The following is a 7680-nucleotide window of genomic DNA, read 5'->3' as shown; positions in this document are numbered from 1 at the left end:
TCTATTCTTTCCATGGTTTATTTTACCTACCCCTCTCTTTCCATTTTTGGTCTACTCATTTTGCAGTACGTTGTCGGTCCAATATGACAACCAATCATAAACATCCCACCCTTTTCACTTGTAACAGCCAAATCCCTATTACCTTTTGATAAAATTTTTCCAACACCCTGTCCTTCTACCATTAATTTATTCATCACCCTTTTATGTTGTACGAATTTCCCTTCATGACGTCACAGATACGATTTCCATGGTGCTGCCTTTCATGTCCATGTGAAATGTTTTTATGATTCTCATTTCTTTAAGTGTTATATTCCCGATTGAATTATCCTCTAATCTTCAGCATAAATTGTACATTAGAAGTTATATCTATTTCATTAATATCTTTCTTCTTAATTCTGAGTATGTGTCAATTTAAAAATTTTAAGGTCCACCGCACTCCGCCCTTTCAGTTTTCATTAACCTATAATTATTATATATGCCAGACAATTAGGCATTAATCACTGTAAAATTACAAGATGGCACAGTTTAATATCCAAGAGTTTTTGAATAACTCAAGTGTTCAGGAATTGTCAGAAGCTAATGTAACTAAAGCTCAGTGGATCTCTATCTTAATGGCATGTGGTGGCCATGCAACAAGTGGGATGAATAAGGCCCAAATCAAGTATCTAGCCTTAGAAGCGTTGATAAACTCGGGAAAGTTGTTAGAAGAGAATATTGTGGAAGATAGTGAACTGTTGGAGGAATCTAAGGAAGCATTTTTAGCGAAGCAAGGACCAGTTGACCCTCAAACTGAAGGCATGAAAGCAGATATGGATGTAGAAGCTGAGATTCGATGAATTGCAGCGGAGGAAAATTTGATGAAGTTGAGGATGATAGTAAAGCGAGAAGAGAGAGAGAAGAAAAATGACATGTGAGAGAGATGGAAGCAAGGGGAATCGCAAGACATGAGAGAAGACAGGAAGAAGAAGAGAGAATACAGGAAGAAAAAGAGATGGAAGAAGAGAGGTATGCACGGGAGTTAGAGTTTTTGCACGCCCGTGCCCAGCTGAAAGCGCAGACAGAGACAGAGACGACTCCTACTAGACACGAACCCGTGTTTAGTGTGTCGGAACCCAGAGGTTAATTCCAACGTTCACAGAAGAGTCTCAAGATGAGTTCTTCGATCATTTTGAAACTGTCGCAGCGATGATGAAATGGCCAGAAGATAAATGGTCTGTGTTATTGCAGTGTGTGCTCTTTGGGAAGGGCCACAGTGCTTACTTATCCTTATCTCATGACCAGAAGATGGAGTATCAATAAGTGAAGAGGAGCATGCTGCAAGTGTATCAGATGACCCCTGAATATTATAATGAAAGGTTCCAAAGTTTAAAAAATGACGAGAAAATTACTTTACTGGATTACACTTATCAGGTACGATGATATTTTAAGAGATAGACAGAGGCTGCTAACGTGAAGGAGAAGGCTGATTTAGAAGAAATGATAATACTAGAGCAGTATCTACGAGGAATTCCTGAACACATTCGGACGTACTTGAGAGAGAGAAAGGTGAAAAAACTTAATAAAGCCACTTCGCTGGGTGAAGATTGTAATATTACTGGTCGTAAACCCTCCTCGGGCATGAAGTTTCAAACATTGTTCCGACCAAGTGTCAAGTGTTCACCAAACCATGGAAATCAGTTCAGTAATAACTACGGGAACAAATTCAACAGTTACAACGGAAGTAGCACTGCTACTGTCCCCAAGCAGAATATGGTAGCACCACAGCAACAAATGTCGAATTGTTCTTATTCAAGTATTGTGAAGGACGTGCAGAAGGTTGATATTGTCTGTTTTAAATGTGGCAAGAGAGGCCATATCAGTAAGGAATGTTGATCAAATCAACCGAAAGCAGTCGCCCAAGTGATTAAGGATAATTCGACTTCACAGAATGTGAAGACTAAGAAGCAATCGGGAAAGGATGGAGATGAAAATGAACCAGCCACCGTTTACGCGGCGAACAGGACGAACCCAAACAGCATGGATGCCTTTAAACTATATATTTATGAAGGTATATTAGCAGCAATAGACGGGAGTGAGCAAACTCCGGTCAGGATATTCCGCGATACAGGTTGTAACCACAGTGTGGTGGTAAGGGGAGTATACCCATTGGTGGAAGAGTCTCTCACAGGGGACTCGATTATTATGAAGGAAATAGGGAAATAGGAGGCGAGGAGGTCACCCCTATTTGCCATTCAAAACTGTCATGCGAGTTGGTGACAGGTAATTTTGACTATGCCGTAAAGGTTTCAATGGTTGTCGAAGGAGTAGACATCCTGCTGGGTAATGAGGTTGGTGGAGTGCCGTTCGTGCCTTGTCCCATTGTAGCAGAGAAATCTTTGAAGTATAGTCCTACGACTGAACTCGAGAAGGACTACCCGTCTCTGTTTCCTAGTTGTGTGACGACTAGGAGTATGAAGAAGAAAGTGGCTGCTGAAGAAGAAAAAGAAATCAAAGAAGCGATGAATTTGGATAATTTGTTTTCCTAAGAAGAGGATTCCCTTGATAGTACACAAGAGGAGAATTCTCGAGTAAGCCCGAGCGAAGAGGAATGACAGACGAGTGGACTAGAGGACAAAGAAAAAATGGACCTGCAAGAAATTAAATTACAGGATTTGTTTTTTGAAGAAGAGGATTCCCTTGATGATACGCAAGAAGAGAACTCAAGAGTAAGCCTGAGTGAAGAGGCATGACAGACAAGTGGACAAGAGGACAAAAAAAAAGTGGACCTAGAAGAAATGAATTTGGAGGATTTGTTTTCCGAAGAAGAGGATTCCCTTGATGATACGCAAGAAGAGAACTCAAGAGTAATCCAAATTGAAGAGGGACGACAGAAAAGTGGACAAGAGAATAAAGAAGAGATAGACTTGGAAGAAATAGAAAATCTAACATTAGAAGTAGGACAAGTGAGTAGGAAAAGGCTGATAGGATTGCAACGGAAGGATGCAATGTTGACAGAGTTATTGTACTGTGTGGTGGACAAAATGGAGGCACAGCAGTCTCCGACCTGTTATCATCTTAAGGATGGGTTGCTTATGAGAAAGCATAGACCCGCCGATATCACAGAGAATGTCATATGTGGGATATATTGGAAGATATTAATTCCCGCACCACTGAGAAGACAGGTGATTGCGATAGTGCACGAGACGGGACATATGGGGATAAGGAAGACAACGGAGAAGATAATGAAACACTTTTTCTGGCCTGGCATGCATAAGGACGTGAGCCAGTTTTGCTGTGCATGTCATGTATGTCAAACGGCTGAAAAGCCCTACGAGTGCATCAAGGAAGCTCCCTCACACCCGATGGAAGTACGAGGAAAACCCTTCAGGAAAGGACCAAAGAAAATGATAGCAGAAAAATGGAAGGATCGAGAGAACACTGAAGGAGAATATGTCAAGAATTTGGGGAAAAGGATTGGCGAGGTAAGGAAACTTTCCCTAGGAGGCATAAAGACAACGAGTTGAGGATGTACAAGGAAAGGTTTGGCAGGAAGAGTACGAACAGACCGGGTGCAGAAACCTTCAGCAAAGGACCAGAGAAAATGTTGGCAGGAAAAGGGAAGGATTGAAAGGAAACGGACGAAGGAAATGTTATGGATGTGAGGAGAGGAATTGGCGAATTAAGGAAATTTTCCTTAGAAGACATGAAAACCAGGCAAGGATGAGCGAAGAAAAGGTTTGGCCTGAAAAGTATGAACAAACAGGTTACGGTAGGACAGCAGATTTTAGTCTACTCATTGGAAAGAAGATTCCTTCTTGCCAACGAGTTCCCAGAACCTTTACGGATTTTGGAGGAGAGCAGTGACTGGACCTATGTTATCGAGATATCAGGAAAAAGGAAAAATCAAAGGAAGACCATATTAACTTTGAAACTGAGACTTCAAGCACTGGATTTCAATGAGAAATTCCTTATCCAAATGGATGCGTCGGATAACGGGATTGGATCTGTCTTATTGCAAGAAGATAAGGGAGAAATTCTTCATCCTGTGTGCCTTATGTCATCGAAGCTGAAGAAGAAGCAACGAGTCAACTTGACAATTGAAAGGGAACTGCTGGCGCTGATCGCAGCTATTAACAGGTTTCTAATTTACGTAAATCGACCACAGAATGAGATTATATTGTAATCGGATTTTAATCCTTTAACTTTTGTGAATAAGATGAAAAATAATTATCAAAGGTTAACTAGGTGGTCATTATGTTTGCAACCGTATTGTATTAATGTAAAATATATATCAGGTAAAGATAACGAACATTAAAGATAACGTAATTGCAGATTATTTATCTCGGGTTGAATTGATGGATTGAAGCCCAAAATAAATTATAATTTTTTGGGAGAGCTATCTTACAAAGCTGGTCTAGTGTAGAGTAAATATCGTAGTTTATTAATAATTTCATTTATATTTTATTTGTGCATTGAAGAGATGATACCCAGCACGTAAAATGAGCTCCTCTCGTGTATATATGAATATTTTATGTAAATAATGTTAGACTTTCGTCGTGAATTTCATTGTATTCTTTATTCAAGTTAGTATATGTAAATTTACGAGATTTTCAAGAGTTGACTTTTAACTTCATGTATGTTCATTATGAATTCTTACGTATTCTATTTGAGAGTGTTGTGGGACTCAGGTGAGATATGAACAAGGGCTTACGTAATGTTCTTTTATATTTTATGATGTATTGCGTCATGTTTGAGAAAGAATATTCCGTAACATGTGCTTTGGAAAATTCTCTATCATGTGCTTTAGAAACGTTGCGAAGGCCCTGTGCGAGGGTGTTATTTTTTTTTTTTATTTTGGGGACAAAGGGTGGACGGAGCTAGCTGACTGAGAGAGACGTCCAGCATGGCGTGCGTACAGCGTTCGGGAGAGCGTTACTTGGCAACTTTAACACTTAGCCCAGACCCCATGCTACCAGACCTTGATCCCGGAACCTTCTGGAATTAACCAAATTTCATGAATAGGTTACAGATAGAGATCGAGATAGAGATTGCAGCCTTAAGTCAGATAACTTCCCCTCTCTCCCTCTCGCACGCAGCTGAAAGTGTTCGGTACCTTTTAGTGTGACCTCTCCTAAGAGACTCTGTACCTAAAAGCAAATTGTGTGTTGAAATGATACGCAAGACTAAACAGTGATTTTGATTTCATTGTATTAGGGTAAGCGTTAGCATTGTATAACATGTTTTGTAAACGGCCCTGTAGGAAGGTCAAGATTTTGCAACGTGATCTGGTTATTTATTTTTCATTAAGTGTCAAACTAGAATATTGTATTGTTCAGTTTTAATTTCAAGCTTTTGTATAATTTTCATTGCATTATTTCTTTTCTTATTCTAAGGCTTATTCAGATATAATAGTCCAAGTCAAGTTATTATATAATTTCAGATTGTAACATTTTTGCCTTAATCTAAGTTTTGTTTAGACTTGACTTTTTTCCAGGGACTTATTTTGTTTATGTAAATTCTTTTCAAAGTGTTATAATTTATATAGAATATATTTATTTTTGTAACGAATGTATTATTCCAATCATTATTATTTGAAACCAGATTCTGCTCGTATCCTGTTAAGAACTAAAGTAAGTTTTCAATATGTCTTAATGATACTTAAGAGTAATTACCCAGTTTAGTTTTGAGTGGACTTAGGAGACCTTTGGATATTCTGTGTTTTATATGTTGCTATCTGGGGGTTATTTAACGGTCTCAGAATTCGTGTATCAATGTTTTAAAGTGTAACAGTTTTAATGTAAAAGCAAACAAGTGAGTTTAGAATTCGAGAGGTTGAGTAACTTGCCAGTCGTAATACATATAATATTATATGTTTGGTTCCAGTCATGAGCCATAGCATAATATTTTTTAGTGCCCAGACCAGGAAGCCATAATCGTATAATAAATTTTGGGAGCTCATACCCGGGAGCCAATATCATGAAATATATATATATATATATATATATATATATATATATATATATATATATACACTGTGTATATATATATATATATATATATATATATACATATATACATATATATATATATATATATATATATATATACACACAGTGTATATATATATATATATATATATATATATATATATATATATATATATATATATATATATATATATACACAGTATATATATATACATATCCATATATATATATATATATATATATGTATATATATACATATATATATATATATATATATATATATGTGTGTGTGTGTATACAGTATACATACATACATACAGTGAACCCTCGTTTATCACGGTAGATAGGTTCCAAACCCAACCGCGATAGCTGAAAATCCGCGAAGTAGGGACACCATATTTACGTATTTATTTAACATGTATATTCAGACTTTTAAAACCTTCCCTTTTCGTAGTACTGTTAACAAACTACCCTTTAATGTACAGAACACTTAATGCATGTACTACAGTACCCTAAACTAAAACAGGCACAAATATTAAAGGCGATTTTATATCATGCGTTTCCTAAACACGCCAAAAAGCACGATAAAAAATGACAACCAATGTTTTGTTTACGTTTATCTCTGATCATAATGAAGAAACAGGCGCATTTACACAACTGTGTATAGGTTAGTTTTTGCATCGATTATATTGATTATATGTTGATTTTGTTATTACCAATGTTTTACTTAATTTTTCTTAGGACTTCCAAATAAATGAAATGAATGCCATTTATATAATGTTTTTCTTTATGATGCCGCCTGAAACGGAAACCTTCCATTCGTTTACTGTACACTCCATCTTCGATCGTAATAAACAAACGAAGGCATTAAACACAAATGATGAAAGTGATAAATAATGATATTAAAAGCTTTTAGTAAATATGTTATTACAAATATTATTTACCGTATCTATATAAAATCCTACATACGTAGCAAAGCAGGAAAACCATTTTTTTTTCTTTTTTTTTGGCGTTTAATCAACAATAACAAACTGCCGCTAATGACCGAATGATAATTTACGAGAGAGAGAGAGAGAGAGAGAGAGAGAGAGAGAGAGAGAGAGAGAGAGAGAGAGAGAGAGAGTTGTTTTAAATGTAATAAACAAAAAAATATGATAGGTTATAACATGTATATTCAGACTTTTAAAACCTTCCCTTTACGTAGTACTGTTAACAAACTAACCCTTTAATGTACAGAACACTTAATGCATGTACTACAGTACCCTAAACTAAAACAGGCGCAAATATTAAAATAAAAGAATATTAAAGTAGTATAAAAAAAATAAAGATTGTTACTGTACTCACCACGAAAGAAGTTGAAGAAAAACTTGAATGATGATGGCGATGAATTTGCTGCACAGTAGAAATGATGATGATGAAGCTGATGATGTCTTCTACTGTGCAGCCAATGATAGTGTTTTACGTCTCTTCAGACGGAGGTGTCTTTTTCTGGAACACCTCTTCAACTTCTTCCTGGGACACTTCTTCAATTTATTCCGAAGGCATAGTAGCAGGAGGAACTGGCTCTTTTTTGCGAGGCTGGAAGAACATTGTGATCGGAAGTTGCTGCCGCTGCTTCTTTTTTCGCTCGAAGAGCATCCTGTAGGGAGTCATGTCTTCATCGATTTTGTTGCAGAATTGCATAGAACGAACCATATCCTTGTCCCACTCTTGC

Source organism: Palaemon carinicauda, chromosome 6, assembly GCF_036898095.1.
Source record: "Palaemon carinicauda isolate YSFRI2023 chromosome 6, ASM3689809v2, whole genome shotgun sequence".
NCBI classification, from domain to species: Eukaryota; Metazoa; Arthropoda; class Malacostraca; order Decapoda; family Palaemonidae; genus Palaemon; species Palaemon carinicauda.
This window is presented reverse-complemented; position numbering follows the sequence as displayed.